We start from the raw sequence: 20,000 nt of genomic DNA on the forward strand, positions 1-20,000 counted from the left end.
AGAGAAGAGAAGAGAAGAGAAGAGAAGAGAAGAGAAGAGAAGAGAAGAGAAGAGAAGAGAAGAGAAGAGGAGGGGAGAGGGCAGAGGGAGAGAGACAGAGAGAGACAGAGAGAGACAGAAAAACAGAGAGACAGACAGAAAGACTTTAACTGTGGTCCTCACAACTTGGCAACTCCTTAGTCTTCCCCAGTTCTACTAACTGGGCTCTGAGCATTCAAACATATGAACCTATAGTAACAGTTCTCATTCGAACCACCACACAGACCAAATCAGGAGATAGCCTGAAGTGGAAAATGGAGTGACGTAATTTAACCACATGCAGACAGGTGCCTGGACCTGGGAAGAAGTGGGTGTTATTGGGAGTTACAGGGTCTCCACCATATCCATAGAGAGAATGAGTTTAAATTGAACATTGTAAGATACGCAGAAAGACTTTTAAATAGGGAATTAAGTTGGATCCAGATAATCAAATCAAAAAAACCACCAATAAAAAGTGTGGCGGTAGGAAGGCATGACAGACTAAGAGAAGCCAATGTGAGTAAGACAGGAAGAGCCACTAAAGGTACTGATCATTTGGGTGTGGTTAGAGGGACACAGAGAGATGAGTTTGTAAATTTATTTACATGTGACTGGCAGAAGTCTTTGAAAAACCCAGGGAAGGGAGACCCCTATAAGCATCTGTCTCTCCATACTCCAGGGTAAAACCCGCTGTTTTGTAACCAGCCTGATGAAGCTGCTGACAGCACACTGGGTGGGTGGAGTGTGAGTAAGAGAAGCCCTAAAGAGCTCTAGCCAACTTGTGCCTTCAGGGGTGGAGGGGGGCAGTGCTGTAAGTATTTACAAGAAATTCTGCCTCCTGGCACATCATTATTTAAGCTTCCATCAGCAACCTCCCCACACTGAAGTACCACTCTTTTAAAAGCATGTTGCTCTTGGCCCCTGGTGATGAGAGGGGGTTCTTAACTGTATAGCAATGATCTGCTAGAAACCCTAAAGGAGAGATTGGTGAGGTAGTGGGGAAAGCCCTAAAATGTGGCGAAAGCTTTTGATTACAATAACACCAGCCTTTTTTTTTTTTTTTTTTTTAATCCCCCAGAAGGTTCATCCAAATGGAGCCCTTGTGGTCTACAAACTATGGCGGACCTAGCCCTGGTCTTGCTTGCCCTAGCCCCACCCCCCCTTTTTTTTTTAAAATAGTAAGCAAGACTTGGCTTTTATTGATCATGTGACTTTGGGTACCCTAGCCCATTTTTTGATTGATAGGACCACAATGCCTTTTCCTAAGGTTTCTGGGAATCTGGTTAGACTAGCCTGTTCTCAGGACCTCTTCATCACTGAAATCCTGTGCCAAAAAGGAGTAAAAGTCACTTGAAATAAATTTGGAGGGAAGCTGATTCATCAAGTTAATGTTTCTTTCAGAGATCCTTTAACAACACCTACTCGCATTTCATCGGCTCCTGGGGTGAATAGGGTTACAGTATCCACGATCTAAACAGTCAAGGACCTGGGTGGTTCTGAAGCTCAGGTCCTGTGAATAGCATTTGACTCTTGCCGGACAGTTTTCCTAATTGTAACCAACGGGCATCTTCAGTCCTTTTGAGAACAGGGAGAGATGATCCAATAGACAGGTCTTAGTGTGATGTGTCAGCAGACATTGAGGCAACGAGCTACGCAAGCTGCAATTACAGATGCACTGTGGTTTGGAATACGGCAGACACTCTGGCCATGTGTGTCTTCTAGATGAAGTGCCTCTGCAGATGTCCGGTCTGTGGCAGGATCAGTAGTCCTGGGAACGTTTGTAAGCATCAGCAACAGACATGCAACCAGTGTGTGGTGAGTTGTTAATGGGTTGGACTAGGTACTCTTGCCTGTCACTGTCAGCTGTGAGTGGCCTTGTCCACTCCCCCTAGTATGTCTAGCTAGAGTGACCCATGTGGGACAAGTTTGGGAGGCCACAGAGGGTCCAGGAGTGGAAGTCTCAGGTCAAATCTCTCCTCCTGATCTTGCCACAGTTAGCTGGGATTTTGAATAAGCCACACTACCTTGCTAGTCCCGTGCCTGAATGGATTGCCAACTACGCATGAGCGACTGCCAGGTGTGTGCTAGGGATGCAGTAGGCATCGGAAGCCTAGTGGTGAGGCTGTAAGGAGAGTCTGGGGGGCTAGAGACAGAGCCAGGGTTGTGGGTATGTCTGCTAGGTTGATGTTAATTCTACTCTGTCTACAGTCATTTGGATGGGAGGAAACCTCAATTGAGAAAATGCCTACACGAGATTGGCCTGTAAGCAAGCCTGTAGGGCATTTTTTTTTTAAATTAACAATTGGTGTAGGAAGGGCTAAGCCCACTGTGGGCGGTGCCATCCCCAAGCAGGCTGTCCTGTGTTCTAGGAGACAGCAATCTGAGAAAACCAGAGAGCATCATCCTCTCGTGGCTGCTACATCAGCTTCTCTCTCCAGGTTTCTGTCCTCTTTATGTTCTGGCCTCACTTCCCTCAGTGATGTGGGACCGTAAGCTGAAATAAACTTTGCTGCCCAAATTGCTTTGGGTCACGGTGTTTTGTTTTGTTTTGTTTTGTTTTGTTTTGTTTTGTTTTGTTTTGTATAGAAACCTTAAGTCCAGGGAGATGACAACCCATGAGGTTTCGCATCCTTTGTTCGGATCACAGCCCCCTGACCTGCTCCATGCATGCTAAGAAAGCTCTTTTGTATCTCACTGGTGCCGATGGGCTATGACAAGGATTCTGGGCTGAGGAAGCCAGGTCCCCATATCATAGGTGTAGTGGTTGAGGCAACCCCACAATTCACCTACGAGACTTCTGGAACGTGTTCTCCTCTTCCAGACACTGCACACAAATCAAACCAACTCACCAGCTCCGTGCATGTCTGCCTTTTCATGAAAAAACTATCTGTAGATTTAAACACTCGACTTTCACAGGTGGACCTGAGAAAACATTCTGCTGTAAGGCTTGAAGGCAAAAACCCTAAGCTAACTTTGACGCTTTGGAGAAAACCTGTAGTTCTGTATTCACTCACTACCACAGTCTGGCAGTCTCACCTGGAACACACTCCCTACATCCCTGCTACCTCGGCACTGCTAAGCCAGACAAATGAAGCATCCATTAAAGAATATTGTTCCTCAGTTCTCCTCACTCCCAGCAATGTGGACTTGGACACCTGCTTTCTTCTCTGGGAATCAGTTTTTGATCAGTTGTAAATTAGATAGCCTAAGCATCTTCATGCCTGAGCCAATGGAGGATATGCTGAATTGGAGGTCAGATGTTGGGGAGTGGGGGTGGCGTGAGGACCTTTGAGAAGACACTAAGGCGTCAACAGCCTCTAGAACATGTTGCAAAGTCACTGGGAAAAATATTTTCCAAAGTGTATAATGTGTAGCTAAGTGATGAGTTATTTAAAACCTTTCTATACATGGTCCTCCATCTCAGGTCAGCATAGTCCTCCATCTCAGATCAGCATGGTCCTCCATCTCAGGTCAGCATAGTCCTCCATCTCAGGTCAACATGGTCCTCCATCTCAGGTCAGCATAGTCCTCCATCTCAGGTCAACATGGTCCTCCATCTCAGGTCAGCATAGTCCTCCATCTCAGGTCAGCATGGTCCTCCATCTCAGGTCAGCATAGTCCTCCATCTCAGATCAGCATGGTCCTCCATCTCAGGTCAGCATGGTCCTCCATCTCAGGTCAGCATGGTCCTCCATCTCAGGTCAGCATAGTCCTCCATCTCAGGTCAGCATGGTCCTCCATCTCAGGTCAGCAAAATCCTCCATCTCAGGTCAACATGGTCCTCCATCTCAGGTCAGTTCTGCTTCTTGGTGTTGAGGCAGCCTCTCTCCTTTACTCTGTCCAGCCAGGTACACCAGGAAGCAGAAGACAGAAAGCTGCATCAGTAAGAACCATCAGAGACAATCAAAGACTCTTTGTGTATTCAAGCTCTGTACCCTCCCACCATATATGTACTACATCCATGGAAACCATAAACACACATACATTTTAAAAAAAACCCACAAGGTTGATACACACACACACACACACACACACACACACACACACACACACACACACATACAATCGGTGATAGCACTCAGGTTGACCCCCTAGCCTCCACATGCATTTGTATGCACATGCACTTGAGTCTACACACACACACACACACACACACACACACACACACACACACACGGTCATATCTCTCCATCCCAAAGATATTCTCAAGTTTAGTGAGGATGAAGCAAGTTTTGTGGTTTCCTCCCCCCACCCCCTGGTCTACATTGCAGGCTGGTGAATGGCAGTAAGTCAGGGCTCAGGAGGTCCCTGGTTAATGTTACCCCATTATTCTTTGAAAAACCACTGCTAAAGATGCTCCTCCACTGACCCAATACAGAACACAATTAAAGGCAGCCAATGAGTCTCCATCTTGTATACAACTTACATTCCTCCAGTGGGTCTTTTACACTACCCCCGAAGACCAGGCCAGTCCACACAGCCATCTGCCTTGCTCTTGATCAACAACCCCTTAAGGGCATAAATCGACAGTAGGCAATCTATGCAGCGGGACCCCAGACTTGCTTGAATTGGTTTATTTAGTCCCATTTGTTAGCCTTTGCTGACTCCACACAGATAACTAGACATCTAACTCCACAGAGGCAGGCTTACATTGCCTATTTTTCTCTTGGGTGCTGAGATTTTGCTGTTGAGCCCCCAACCTCTCACCCTCATTGGCTGGGATTCCATTATTTTTTTCTGATAACTTTCTTAGCGTATTTTAATTTGCCCATTTTGGGTTTCTCTGGATTCTGCATTCTTGCGGTTACACTCCGAAGGACTCCAAGTTCCCTTCCCTTTTCTTTACATTAGATGTCCTTCTCATTGCTGGGGCCAAAAGCAGAATCCGAGCTGTGTTCATCCTGCCATTTTGGACTTTCAGTACCCTGGGTCATTCCTGGCATTAACTGGGCTGTGAGAGTGGAACTAATTTCAGATTCCACTTACTTCCAAACTGACCCATCTTCCTACGTCCATCTTAGCCAGCTGGACTTATCCCAAATCATGACCTATACACTTCCGTGGGCGACGGTCACATCCTCTTCGGCACGTCTCTATCTCTCTAAAATATAAAACTCCATCTGTATGGGGTAGCTTTAAGAATACGTCAAAAGTCCATTCTGTTCAGCTCTAGCTTTCCACAGAGACATTCAGCATTCCAGAAGGTAAACGGCAGAAGGCGCTCTGGACAGTCTGGTGAATTAGTCTTACTGAATAATTAGTCTTACTGAACAGGGCAGGATAGAGGCCAAGACTCAAGCCACACCCAATGCAGGGATCTGAGTGGAGACAAGGTTGGGTCTCCTCCAAGGTCACGAATGGAAGCATGGTCATTCCTTCTCTGTGCTTCTGTTTTTTTTTTTCCAGACTAAGTCTTCTTACCTAATCCCCAGCCCCCATCATTGCCACGTGCTCTTGCATGGTTGTCATTCTCTGGGTAGCTTCTTTTCTCATTCCCTGTGTGTGCACGAGACGGAATTCAGGTAAGGGGGGAAGTGGGACAGCCTAGAGAAGCAAGTGTCAGCTGTAAAGTTGAGACTCCGGAAAACACGGTCTGAGATGTGAGAAGACATGAGCTGGTTGGGGGGGTCCCCAGGCCTGCCACGAGGCTGAGGTTGGGGCCGTGAGGTTCTCTGACTCTTGGACATCCAGGTGCCACTGGGAGTCCTGGAAGAGCAGAGCAGAGCACAGAGTCTGGGCCGCCAGCTGAGGACAGCATCTAGCCTGAGGCCAGGAAAAGAGCAGCTACGGCTTATCCCAGCTGTGATTGTCCTTAGCTTGGAGGACGCAGGCTGGGGCCAGGAAAAGCGGAGCTATGGTTTGTCCCAGCAGTGATTGTCCTTAGCTTGGCGGATGCAGGCTTGGTGGTATTTGTGGCTAAGAGCACAGATAGGCCTTCTATAGGAGAGTTAAGCTGCGGTTCTGTAGTCGAATGCCTTCCCCATGGCTCCCTACGGCTGATCTCGATGAAAGAGTCAGGCCGTGGTTCTAAACAGTTTATTAGTTGTTTACGACAGAAAATGGATGCATACCACACCATACCCACTTCTCGGAGTAGGCCTGAGTTAAATACCTTTTGCAGGGAAGAATGTCTGGGAAGAGAAGTCTGTTGGCTAAGCCCTCTGGGCCTCTAGCTACCTTATTAGTCTGGAGAACTCTGTTTTGGGCCTATGTGACCATAGGACACGTTTCTTTTATGTGAGAAGCACGGCCCGTGTTCCAGGTCAGGAATCTGGCAGGGAACAGGGAGTCGCCTAAGTCTCAGGTGTGTGCCCACCGAGTCCGGGGGTCTCAACCTGCCCTGCCTTACTGTAGTGGCTATTCCTGGTTGTCAACTTGACTATATTTGAAATGAACTACAATCCAGAATTGGAAGGCTCACCAGTGACCCTAATCTGGAGGCTGGGAGATAGAAGTTTCTGATCTGGATCTTGGTATGGAGATCTTGAGACACAGTGGTAATTGAATCCAGAAGATTTAGACAGGGAGATCTCNGAGTCCAAGGTCATCTGGGATTAAAGGTGTGGCACCTTTNATCTGGGCTACACCTTCTGTTGGGGACCATATAAGGACATTGGAAGAAGGGAGTCTGGCTCTCGCTCTTTCGCCTTCTTGCTGTGTGGGACTCAGCAACTGCTAGACCCTTGGACTTCCATNCACAGCTACTACTGAACCATTGTTGGGATTTGGACTGCAGACTGTAAGTCATCAATAAATTCCTTTACTATATAGAGCATATCCGTAAGTTCTGTGACTCTAGAGAACCCTGACTAATACACTTACCAAGCTTCCTGGCACGGTTTTACACCCCACAGTCGAGAAGGAGCAAGGAAAGTAGTCTCGTGGATGGGGGTCACCACTGCATGAGGAACTGTATTAAAAGGGTGGCAGCGTCAGGAAGGCTGAGAGCCACTGCTCTAGGTCACACACTGCTTAATGTGTGTTTGCTTGATGCATGTTTTGTCCCCTGAAGCATTCATTGTTTCATGGTCGTGCAAACTTCCATATTTTTTTCTTCTGGCTGAAATTCTTAATTCTGGAAAGAGCCGTCCGTCCCTTTTTCCCTTTCCTAGTAGGTCCTGAAAACCATGAAGCCTGCTTCACCTTCCTCCTATATGCGCTCTCTCTCTCTCTCTCTCTCTCTCTCTCTCTCTCTCTCTCTCTCCCTCCCTCCCTCCCTCCCTCCCTTTCTTTCACCTTTCACTTCCTCCTTCCTTTCTTTCTTTCTCTTTCAGTCATTTTAGTGGAAAATGAAGCAGTATTTCCTTATGGTTTTAATTTACATTTCCCCAGTGACTGATGGTGTTTGGCATCTTTTCATGTGCTTTTGGATATTTGATAACTTCATAAGAGAACTGTCTATTTAAATCCTTTTAGCCTTTAAAAATTAGATTGTCTTTTAAAATTTTTAGCTGTAGGAGTTCATTATATATTCTGGATATAATTTTTATGAAATATATGATTTATAATCCAGGTTGTGAGCTGTCTTTTGACTTTCTGATGGAATGTCTTGAGGTCCATGCTAAATGCGAATGAAGTCTTATTTATCAGTTTTAAAAAAATCGCCATTTATACTTTTTTCTGACATATTTGAGAAGTCATTTTCTAACCCCAAATCACAAAGATATCCCTTGTATTTTCTTCTAAGGGATTTATACATTTAACTCTATTTAGGTTTGTGAATCATTGTGAACTTGAAGTAACCATAACTGTTAGAGTTTATTCTTAGGGTCTCAATTTTCTTCCGTGTGTGTGTGTATGTGTGTGTGTGTGTGTTTGTGTGTGTGTGTGTGTGTGTGTGTGTGTGTGTGTGTGTATTCTTCTGCAAGGATCATGATATTATGAATGACATGTGACTTTGTATTCCAACTTCGTTTTTGTTTGTTTTTTTGTTTTTGTTTTTGTTTTTTTAAGATGTTTTGGTTGTTCTGAGTTTTCATATGAATTCAGAATGAGCTGGTCAGTTTACCAGCTCATTACCCTACCTCCAAAATAAGGTGTGCCAATCAGAATCCAATAGGGATCATACGAATTTGTAGATATACTGGAAGGATATATTAATAAATATATTCTGACTGATGTCTGTAGTGAGATTCCTGGGGTTCGGGGGTGTGATTTTGCCAGCTGCAGATAGTTTCTGTGATTGAGTGAAGTTTGAAATTCTGAGGACTTTTCAGAGAGTATATAAATGCCGGGGCCCTGAGAAAGCTGGTGGGTTGTTTGTTATTGGTTGTGATTTGTTAGGTAGTTGCACAAAGAAAAAGAAAGAAGAAATTGGATATCCTGATCAAACTTGCTCCAAGGAACTCAACAGCCCCTGTCGGCAGGAAGTAGTCTAATGATAACATCACCTCCTTTCCAACCCCTGACTTTATTCAGGGATCTCTTATTTTTCCTCTCTATCTGTTTTTTTCTATCCTATCTAGTGTTAGGGAGTTGAAGGGGTGAAAGAAAAGGGGGTGAAGAAGGCCGGAAGAAAGAAGAACCCACATAATAGCAAACGCCAGCTACGAATGTTTTTTTTCCATTTCTTCCAAGTTTCCATCAACAATACTTTGTAGTTTTGGCTGTGGTAGTCTTGCATTTTCTGTGTTAAATATGCCTACATGTATTTATATCTTTTGATGTTGTGAAGGAAATTATTTCCCTAATTTCATTTTTTTATAGTATACAAAATACAAGTAATCTGGTGTGGATATTGTGTCTTGCTACCTTCATGAATCTCTAAATTAATTCAAATATTCTTGTAGATTTTTTTTTAGCATTTTAAAGCATAATAAGAACATGTTTTCTACAAATTAAGACAGGTACTTCTTCCTCTCTAGTGTTGATCTTTATAGGCATCTGGGGAATGTCGTGAGATACTTACAGTGGACAGACCTTGCGCCTAGAGAAGATAACTAGCTAGTCTGATATCATGTAGCCAGGGAGTGGGCACATCAGGGTTAGAACAGGGGACCACCCCACCCCATCTGTGTATGTTTATAATTCCATTTCCCATGGGGAGGGTCATTCTCAGGAGACAATGTTCTATGTCTTCTGGGCCTGTGTTCTCTGGCATTCTGATCATCTTCCTTTGTTACAAGAAGACAGATTCAAGCAAGCAGGGCACAGAATGCACGTTTCCAGAGTGTGTACTACACTGTGCCATGCTAAGTAGCTGCCTGCCCAACTCAGATATCCACAGTACAAGAGTCCACGACTTTCCAAGCTTCCTGCAGACGAAGCAAACCCCTGGCTCCCTCTGTTTTAAACCCTCCTTTGTGTGCCTCAATGGACAATGTGAATGAACAATAAGCATGGCTGGTGTTGAGTATAAAAGAGATGATTCAACCTCAGACACTCAGCTGCTTATTCCAAATGGACAAGGCTGTACAGCTGTGGGAAATGGCTTAAACAGGCCTCTTGTGATACTCCACATCTGGGACACTGACCCAGACCACTGAGATGCAGCTCTGGGCTAGCTGCTTCTAACTGCATTTGATCATGGGGACATAGGGATGGCATGACGCTTTAGTCAGAGCAGCACGGGGCCTGCTCTACTGCCCACTCTGCCTGCCTCACGCTCTCTGACACTCTAGAACATCAATAAATGCTTCTGATTAAAGGCTACATCTGTTTATCTATTTATTTATTTACTTACTTATTTACTTACTTATTGTATGTGTATATGTGTGGTGTGTGTGTTTTATGTGTGTGTGTATGTGTGGTGTCTGTGTGTGTATATGGTAAGTGGGGTGTGTGTTTGTGTATGTGTGGCGTGTGTGTAATATGTGTGTTGTAGTGTGATGTATGTGATTAGTATATGTGTGTTTGTGTGTGTGTGGTGTCTGGGTGTGTATATGGTGTGTTTGTGTGTGGTGTCTGTGTGTGTGTGTATATGGTGTATGTGTGTTTGTATATGTGTGGTGTGTGTGTAATGTGTGTGTAGTATGTGTGTTTGTGTGTGTGGTGTCTGTGTGTGTGTGTGGTGTCTGTGTGTACATATAGTATGTGGGGATGTGTAGTGTGTGTGGTGTGTAGTATGCATGTGTATTTGTGTGTGTGGTGTGTGTGTATATATGGTGTGTGTGTGTGGTATGTGTGTTTGGATCAGGAGTCAGATCTCCCCTCTCGCCACCAGGGTCCTAGGGATTGAACTCAGGTCATTCTGCTTGTTGTGAGTGCCTTTACCAGCAGCTGTGTTCCCTTGCTTGTCATCTTGGTTTTATTTTAAAGTCATTTGTAACTGATTTACCCCAAACAGACAGTTTCTTTTTTAGCTGCTCTTTTCACCACACCTAGCCCTAAGAAAGCTCCTGCTACCCATCTATTACGGAGATAATTTCAGCTGAAAAGTCCAGGGGAATGTGGCCGAAAGCCACCTCAGACGCAGCTGTGTGAGCCTCTTCGCCACCTTCTCCGCAGTGCTAGCCCACACTCAGCCCAGGAAGAGTTGTGGGTTCTCAAAGCAGGAATGGGTGTAATTAAATGTTTTTGCAAATCCTTTCCAAATGTCGTAAACAGCAAGTAGGCATGGACGCCCCACAGTTCACCTTTATAGAAAATTCCAGATTGCTGTGTAGCCCAGCACTCGGGAGCCTTAAAACACTCTTTCATGTCACCCAGGAGATGTTTTTCACTTTGGGAGTTCAAGCTGGTTATAACCCGGTGCTTGGAAAACCATCAGCACTGGCGAGCTGATGCCCTGAGGTGCCGTGGCGTGACGTAGAGAGAGAATGTTCTGCATTAGCTCAGCTCTTCCAGGTGGTTCTTGGTCAGCAGGAGAGTATGAAATTTTAATAATACATAATGAAAAACCAATACTTCTGCCCAGACAAGACTGCCTTGTGTTTTCCTTTAGCTGTACTTTCTATTGTTTCAGCTGACTGTGAAATCCAGCCACCTTCTTCCCTTCCTTTCGCTCCCTGTCTCCATTCACACGGCAGCCTTGGGCTTTAAACTGGTCACCTTTTTGTCCCTTGAAAGACGTTCTTGTGAAGAGAGCCATGGTGGACTAGAAGCAGGAGACACAGGTTCTAGACTGGACTATGGAAATACACAAATTTTGTTGTCTAAAAACAAAACAAAACAAAACAAAATAAAAACAAAAGCCACTTCAGATGTATGTTTATTTCCTAAACCAATAAGGGGCTTGAAGTTCAAGGCATACTTCAAAGGCTATGCCCAGGTCGTTTTTTTATCTTGTTCCTTTGTGATCTGTTTACACAAAGAAACCTTTGCTCACGCCAATAAAAAGCTTCCCGTGTGGCCCTGTGTCTATACCCCTCTTCACATCTGTCACTACACTGAATACCAACCTCAGCACATAAATCTACTTGGCTGGACATTTACTTCTCAAGACATAAATTTAGTCTGAGTGCACCCTCTTCTACCAGTTTGGCTTGAGGTAGAATTTGTGGGGTTAGAAATGTAGGCCGGACATCTCTACCTAAAACCATATTCTTTCGTTATCCATTTCCCTGAGGAGCAAAGTTGAATCCTGTTTTAGGAAATATGGAATGGCCCCTGTTACGGCCAACCCCAGTTCAATGTAGAGTAACCTGTCACTTAGAGCCAAGGCTGCGAAGCAAGAGCTGGCCGGGGGTGGGGTGGGGTGGGGAGGTGGTGGGGTAGGGGGGGAGGATCCCTTGATGTATACACGAGGAACTCAAGAACTATTTATTATACCACCTCCAGTCTACTTCTCCAGGCACGGTCTCAGCGGTAAAGCTGGTAACCGAAGACCAAGAGTGCACTGTGGTGGAAGACAGATGGACAGTTCAGGAAGCCGAGTTGGGAAAGAGTGGTAATACATTTGCTGACATCCCTGCTTAGCTGTCATTTCGCTCCCTGGAGTCTTCCCGTTTCGGTCCCATTTGAAATGGCCACGCCCACAAGGCCAGGGTCTGACCTCTGCATGGAAAGCAGAGGCCTTCATCACACAAGGGCTTGAGTAAAGGGCTGGAGAGATGGCTCAGCGGTTCAGAGCACCAACTGCCCTTCCAGCGGTCCCAGCAACCACATGGTGGCTCACAACCATCTGTAATGGGATCCGATGCCCTTGTGGTGTGTCTGAAAATAGCAACAGTGCACTCATATACAATAAATAAACCTTTTTTAAAAAAAGGGAGGGGCTGGAGATTTAGCTCAGTGGTAGCACTTGCCTAGCAAGCCCAAGGTCCTATGTTTGGTCTTCAGATCTGAAAAAAAAAAAAAGTTGTCTTCACATGGGCCTGCGAGATTACTATTTGACTTCACTGATTGGGACTCAGAATCTTCATTTTAAAATACACGTTTACCTACATAATTATGGATGACGTTTTCTGAATCTTTTCTCACCAGAACCACTTTGTCTTCAACCTAAATTGTTCCGAAATTCTCAGCCATCTGGAACAGTTGGAATCAGTTTTCTTTCTGTATTTTTGGTTTGTTTCTATTTGGGGTCTTAAATATATTTATTTAGTATTATTACTCTCTCTGTGTGTGTATGTGTGTGCACGCACTCGCGTGTGTGAGAGGGGAGAAGGGAGAGGGAGGGAGGGAGGGAGGGAGAGAGAGAGAGAGAGAGAGAGAGAGAGAGAGAGAGAGAGAGAGAGAATAGTGAAGAAATTACCTCCCTAGCATAAAACACAAACCTAGGTCAATATTTGATCTGACTAAGTAGAGTTGGGTTGATATTTTAAGAAAATGTTTGCTTTCCACGTCTTGTAATTTACCCCACAGAAGCCAACCTCAGACCATATTTTCTTAAGGAAATACCATTAGGAAGGGCTTAAGACCCTGCTTCTGGAATTGAAACATAAACACACGAATAAAAACAAAAGACCATTGGGATTCGTTCCCCATTTCTACATAACATACTCTCCTAAGATGATGTTTTGTGAGTGCGGGCTTCTTTAAAGATGGAATAAACTATCTGTAAGATATCCCCGCTCCTAGGAATGACTAGTTCTAGCATCCAATAATCAAGTTTTACTAAAGAGTGCAATGCTCTGTGGGAATGGGGGCTTGGTCTTCAACTTTGTATTCCTGCCACAGTACAAGATCTAATCAACTCTTCATATTCATTCATTCATTCACTCATTCATTCATTCATTCATTCATTCTTCATTATATGAGAGTCCTTGCTATGCCGACATAATGGGTGGTCATCATTCATTTATACAAAAGTTATCTAGTACCTTCTACAGAACTAGAAACAGACTCTTCTAGGCTCTGTCTATACATAGGAACTAAGCAGGGCTAAGTGTCTAGCACCAGAAGACTTACAGTCTTATAAAATGCTAAACACAGACATTGTAATATCATTGTAATCTATTTGGTGGGGAAAGTTAGAATCGGGGTGGGGTGGGATGGGGGCAGCAGCAGGAATGACCAGAGAGATCATTCTCCACAGCGCCTTAATGAGATTTTTGTGCAGAGGGATTTAGGGAAGGAGGAGAGCTGACCAGGCAGCAATCTGGAACCATGAGTGGAAAATGCCCTTGATATACCTGCCCTACAGGAGAATCTCATGGCTTAGTAACTGAATGCTATAGGGTGTCCTTGTTTGCTTTTGTGATGGTGTGGCCAACAGAGAGTTTGGGCCTAAAGATTTCCCAACACATCTACTGCGCAGGGGACTGTCACAGTCTCTAGTGAATGCACCATCAAGGAGTTGAAAATTTGTAAACCAAGCCATTTTTTTTTTTTTTGAGACCATCTCTCTTTCATCTTGGGAGGCAGAAGCAGGCAGACCTCTGTTAGTCTGAAACCAGCCCGGTATACACAGTGAGGTTTCTGCACGTGGTAAATTACGGTTCCGGGTCTTACCTGTTAGTCTGAGCATTACCACATTTCCTCTGTTCCTCCATAGACGTAACACAGATCCTTCGGTGTGAGTTTGCTAGTCTCAGCAACAAATTAGTACAAGCTGTGTCCGTGAGCATGCACACACATGTGTTAAACAGCAACAACAACAATAACACCACCCCAGAAATTTCTTCTCTCACATGTCAGGAAGCCAAGAAGACTACCATCAAGGCTTGATTCTCTCCAAGTGCTTGGAGAGAGACTGTGCCTCCCCAAGCTGGGGCACTGTCAAGATTGCTCATAGACTTGTTGCTCCACAGCCTGCCCCCATGGACACCTGGCCTTCTCCTTTTCGAGAGCCATTAGGGCACACTGGATAATCTAAGAGTCTATTGTGATCCCGTCTTTATAAAAATTAGTTTTCAGTCAGGCATGGTGTTACTTGCTTTTAATCCCAGCTTAGGACGGCAGAGGCAGAGGCAGAGAGGCAGAGAGGCAGAGAGGCAGAGAGGCAGAGAGGCAGAGAGGCAGAGAGGCAGAGAGGCAGAGAGGCAGAGACAGAGGCAGAATCTCTGTAAGTTCGAGGCCAGACTGGTCTACATAATGAGGTTCATGTCAGCTAGGGCTACATACTGACATCCAGTCTCAAAAAAAAAATGAGTTTTAAAAAAGTTATGTAAAAAGTTGAGTTTTATTTTGAGATTTTCATTCATTCTTTATCCTCATCTTCCAAGTCTCTCCCCAGACCTTCTGGCCCCGCCTCTCACTGGTCTCTTCCTTCTTCTCCCCAGTGTCTGCCCTTTTTTACTCGTGACCCAGTGTCTTACTACTTTCCTTTTATTCTTTTTTCCCGTCTCTTCTTAAGATATTTATTTTTCTTATCTGATGGTTCCTTGTAGTATATGTATACTATACTTATATTAACATAGTACATATTAGTATATACACTAATATACTAATGTTCTAATATATATATAAGTATACTATCATATATAATAATATAATATTTTAATATTATTCTAATACTACTAATAATATACTAGTATCTATAACATATAGTATACTAACATACTATACTAATTGTCTTAGTTAGGGTTTTACTGCTGTGAACACCATGACCAAGGCAAGTCTTATAAAGGACAATATTTAATTGAGGCTGGCTTACAGTTTCAGAGGTTCAGCAGGAAGATGGCAACATCCAGGCAGGCATGGTGTAGGAGGAGCTGAGAGTCCTACATCTTCATCTGAAGGCTGCTAGCAGAATACTGACTTCCAGACAGCTGGGAGGAGGGTCTTAATCCCCATGCCCACAGTGACACACCTACTCCAACAGGGCCACACCTTCTCATAGTGCCACGCCCTGGGCCAGGCATATACCATCACACTAATATAGTATACTAAGTAGCTATACTAATGTATATATTAAAATCCAGGATCCTCAGCTGAGAGCATGTACCCCAACCCTACCTGCTGAGTCCATTTTGGAGCTGCCTGAGTGTAAACAGGTGTGACACCATCTACCGGAGCACGGACAGCCTCTCATAGACCAAATCCCTGAACCAAACTGACTGTCCCTCCCCCAGCAGCCATCAGTTACCAGTGCTTCCTCAGATGAGGGCGGAGCTTCATGAGCCCTGCCCCGATGCACGCTGGGATCCCAGCTGGCCCTTCCTACACCATCATCCCTAGTGTGTAGGTCAATGGTGGGACATATCTATACTTGTGGTATTCTAATTTAATCTGCTCCATTAATTCTGCAACAGCTGGCAGCTGAGGGTGGAGGTGATGAGCCAGGGACTCACTGTGGAGTCACAATAACAAAAAAGTCTAGGGGGCAGGAGTTTAAACCAGCTAGTCGGTCATATGCCATCCAAAAGCAAGAACAGAAAGGAAAGGATGCATGCATGTCTGTGTCCTGCTAGCTCACTTCCCCTGCTTTTGTACAGTTCAGGATCTAAATCTAGGAGGTGGTACCGCCTATAGTGGCCGGGTCTTCACATCAAAACGGATAGAGTCAAGACATCCCTCACTGCCGTGCTCCCAGGCCAACCTGATCCAGAGAGTCTTTCATTGAGGCAGTCTTTTCTAGAGTGTTTCTAGAATGTATCAAGTGGACGGTTATAGCACACATGGCGCATGCGTGCCGGAGAATGAGTGCAACTGGAAATAGAATATCGGTGAAACAAAGTAACACTCGGAGAGATGAATGCTGCAGGTTTATAATTGTGTGTGTGTGTGTGTGTGTGTGTGTGTGTGTGTGTGTAGGTCATGAAACTAGAAAGGGGACCATGGGGGGAGGAAAAAGAGAAATAAAGGGAAATAAAGGAAAAAGAGAAATAAAAGAGAGGATAATAGAAAATATGTGCTATAGAAGCAGAAAGGAGGCCATCTTTGAGGCAAAGGGAGCCAGCCATGGTGGGATATTTATAGTTTCCTTGTATTTTCTTGCTCCATAGACCTGGGCTAATTGCCCTTATAACTTCTTCAGTAACCCTGAAAAATGTCTCAGTCAACTATGCCAAGTTTTTATAGACCCCACCAATGCAAGAGTACCCAAGATATGAACACCCGTTCCTCAGGACGCAGTGGCCCCATCCTGTCCATTCTCCCGAGTGCTCTGATCCTTGGCTAAGTCAATACGCTGTGCCCCTGTGGCCCCACAGAGAGGCAGGACTTCCTGCAACCCAAAAGCTCAGCTTCTGTGTCAGATTGGCTTCTGTTCTCTTAAAGAGCGGACCAGTCAACTTCTCTGTGTTTCTTTACGCTCATGGGTTTTAAAAGAGCACAGTCATTATGGTTAATGGGGAAACTATAAAATAATTCTGAGTGTTTTACTCGCATGTGTGTCTATGAAACATGTGTGTGACTAGTGTCTGGGAGGTCAGAAGAGGACATGAGATCCTCTAGAACTGAAGTTGCGGATGGTTGTGAGTCACCATGTAGGGCGCTGGGAACTGAACCCTGGTCCTCTGGAAGAGCAGCCAGTGTTCTTAAGCACTGAGCCATTTCTCCAGTGCCTGTTCTGCACTTCTAATCCCAGGCCCCTTTCTTGGGTGACACCGTTTTCTTTCCATGTTTGAGAGTGAGAACGCAGACTACCTTTGCTGTGTGTAAGAGAGAGAGTCCTGACCCTCAATAGCCTCAACCGAGAACTTGCCTCAAGCTTCCAAGTCTTCGGTAGATTTTCCATGAAGAGAGGGCCTGGTTTCTGGACCACATGTTAACAGCTCATAAGCTCTCGGTCTAATGAGGATTTTGCTCCTTCTCAGTTGTGATAAAAACGCTTCCTTCTAGAACAGTAGATATAAATGAAACCGCATGAAGCAAAGAAAGGAGGCCTAGAAATTATTTCCAGAGGTTTGGGAGAAAAAGTGCTGGGCCCAGTGGATCCAAGAGGCTTCAATGTCAACCCACGGGTTGCCCAACGATGTTTGCGGTGGATCGTTTATGTCTCTGAACTCAGAGAAGCAATGGTTTCAGCTTCAAAGTCATCATGGAGTAGAGTTAGCTGAGTTAGCACAGGTCTTAGTTACCCGCCCTTCCTTTTAAGATGAAGAAACCAGGAGCCCCGCAAGGTGATCAGCAGGCTATTGGTAAAACTGGGGTGCACGGTGGGTCTCCTTCAGTGCACAGCTCCAGGCTTGTGCCATTACACACTTCATGACACGGTTCAAAGACCACAGTGAACACTGTTCTCCCCCTTCAGGTCTCCCAACTGTATGAACGCAGAGAGTGGTGAAGTCAAGTGCATTCATAGACTTCATCTTAAAATTCCCATCCGAGGGCTAAGAGGTGGAGGTCAGTACTAGGCAGGTGAGATGCTACACGGCGCCATTGAAGTTTCGAGTTGTGTCTCCAGCTCTGCAAAGAAGCAGTGTGAGATACTGTAAAAAATACCATGGGGCTTGAAATTAAGTGTAAATTATTTCTGGTCCTGGTTTTACCACTTAATATAGTGGGGAAATGGAGCTTATTTCACTCAAGTCTTATTGTCTGGCGTGTAAAATATCCACCCCAAAAGGCCACCATCAGGTAATAAGGTCATTCCGGAAATCTCTCAGTACAGAGCCCGGCAGCAAGTGAAGGTTGCTGCTATTACCGTTATTATTAGGTAGGTGTGTCCCTAGCACATAGCATCTTGAATATTTCGTTAGCTTAGAACAGGGTTGACTCATTAGCGTATCATATGTTTTTTTCTTTGTTTTTGTTTGTTTGTTTGGTTGGTTGGTTTTTATTTATTTATTTTTTTGAGATGATCCATGGATTGGACCTATATTATTTCCCTAACCCTAACCCTATATTATTTCCAAAAGCAGAGTTTAGGATGTCTTCTGGACGCTTTTGAGCTGGGTAGAGCTGTCTCTTTAGACTGTTCACTTCGGTTGTTTATCCCCATTCCTGACTCGGGTTTTCACTAGAGTATGGTTCCCACACACCTCTCTTCTCCAGAGTTATGAGAACTCAGTGGATGGCCAGCATAGGCCCTCATACCTTCTTCTTGTTGTCTGGGCATTTCCCACACGATCCCTAGGTAGCATTTTCCAGGCTAGACTGTCAGACCCTCTAAGCTGGGGCCTTGTCACCTCCCCTTTCTGATGCTTTTCACAGTATCTGACACCATGCTTTGAGAATAGTCAACACTACAGGAATGAGCAGGTGACTAAAGCAGAAGGTCCCTAACAACCTTCTTAATGTTGACTCTGCCTTTTGAGAATTCGTCCCAGCGGACTCACCTACTGCCTTAGCAGGGAAACTCCAAGACCATGTTCAGATCTTCGGATTTCCCTGCCTGAATCCTTTGGGAGAAGTGCCAGCTATATACGGACAAAAGATCTGTGTCATTAAGGTGAGGCTCTGGTGCCCTTGTGAGCATCGGATTCAACTGTCTACCCTGAGCACTCCTGCCTGTCTTTGAGAGGGATTGGAAACCTGCCTCGTCTACAATATATCCACAGTGACTGGCACACACTAATTAAATCAGATTGTGTCTAACAGTGTTGATTATCTGTGTTTATAAATCTCATCTTTGATTTTTCTTCTCTTCTGGTGGACATCCAGAAGTAGAATCATGAGACCCTAGAGTTCAATGAATATTTTTAAGGTCCTTGATAAACACCGCCCAGCCACACTGGCGGCGGGGGGGGGGCAGACATACATGTATACACACTTCCTCAAACTAATTTCACTGCCTTCTTACTTCCTCAAACTAATTTCACTGCCTTCTTGGATCCTGGTGTGTTCAACCTAAAGCTTGAAAGACCGAATCATTAAATCGAGATTACATTATTTTTATTTAACCATTTTGATTCCATCAAGACCCCATAGCCATTCATTTGTAGAAGCCTTTAGTGGGCATCTTAGTTAGGGTTTTACACCCCCATGACCAAGGCAACTCTTATAAAGGACAACATTTAATTGGGGCTGGCTTACAGGTTCAGAGCTTCAGTCCATTATCATCAAGGTGGGAACATGGCAACATCCAGGCAGACATGGTGCCAGAGGAGCTGAGAGTTCTATGTCTTCATCTGAAGGCTGCTAGCAGAAAACTCGCTTCCAGGCAGCTAGCACTAGGATATTAAAGCCCACACCCACAGTGACAAGCCTACCCCAACAGGACCACCCCTCCCTGGCCCAAGTATATACAAACCATCATAGTGGGTGTTATGACAGAGGCTGGACACCTCAGGGGCCTCAAACTCAAGTCAAGCAGATGGGGTGGACAGAACCCACATAGTTCTGAGGGTGGAGCCAGACAGTTCTCATTTCCTTGAATGTTTACCCCTGGTCCCAGACACATGGCCTGATCCAGTCTCCCGGTTTCTATACTAGCCTTTCTCAACTCCATACAGTTTCGAGGAAATCTCTCAGGCTACTGGATGGGAAGGCAGCTGTTTCTGCCTTTACCGATGTGAGGAAGGGGTCTCCTGGGGTCATCCTGGGGTCTCCAGGGGACTCGGGAGGCAGATAACTCTGCACAGTCAGAAACAACGTTTCAATCTCGAGACAGCTTTCTGGAGAGAGTCATGCTCAAGACACAAAGGGTTAGGACAGAACCGAGGGTTGAATTTCTCTCATGTCTAAGAGATTAGGGTCCAGGAACAAGAAGTTTTCCCTGGCCAAACATCTACCAACCCACAAAGTCTCAGGCAGTGTCTTCCTTGAAGGAGAAT

The 20,000-nt window shown here is 45.0% G+C and overlaps 1 protein-coding gene across 1 annotated transcript in view; it reads left to right on the forward strand.

The window, feature by feature from the left end:
• Window positions 1–20,000, forward strand: part of Enpp6 (ectonucleotide pyrophosphatase/phosphodiesterase 6) — a 100,548-nt gene that overhangs the window by 8,592 nt on the left and 71,956 nt on the right. The gene's annotated exons all lie outside the window — the stretch shown is intronic.

The sequence above is a fragment of the Mus pahari genome, chromosome 19 (assembly GCF_900095145.1).
Source record: "Mus pahari chromosome 19, PAHARI_EIJ_v1.1, whole genome shotgun sequence".
Lineage (NCBI taxonomy): Eukaryota > Metazoa > Chordata > Mammalia > Rodentia > Muridae > Mus > Mus pahari.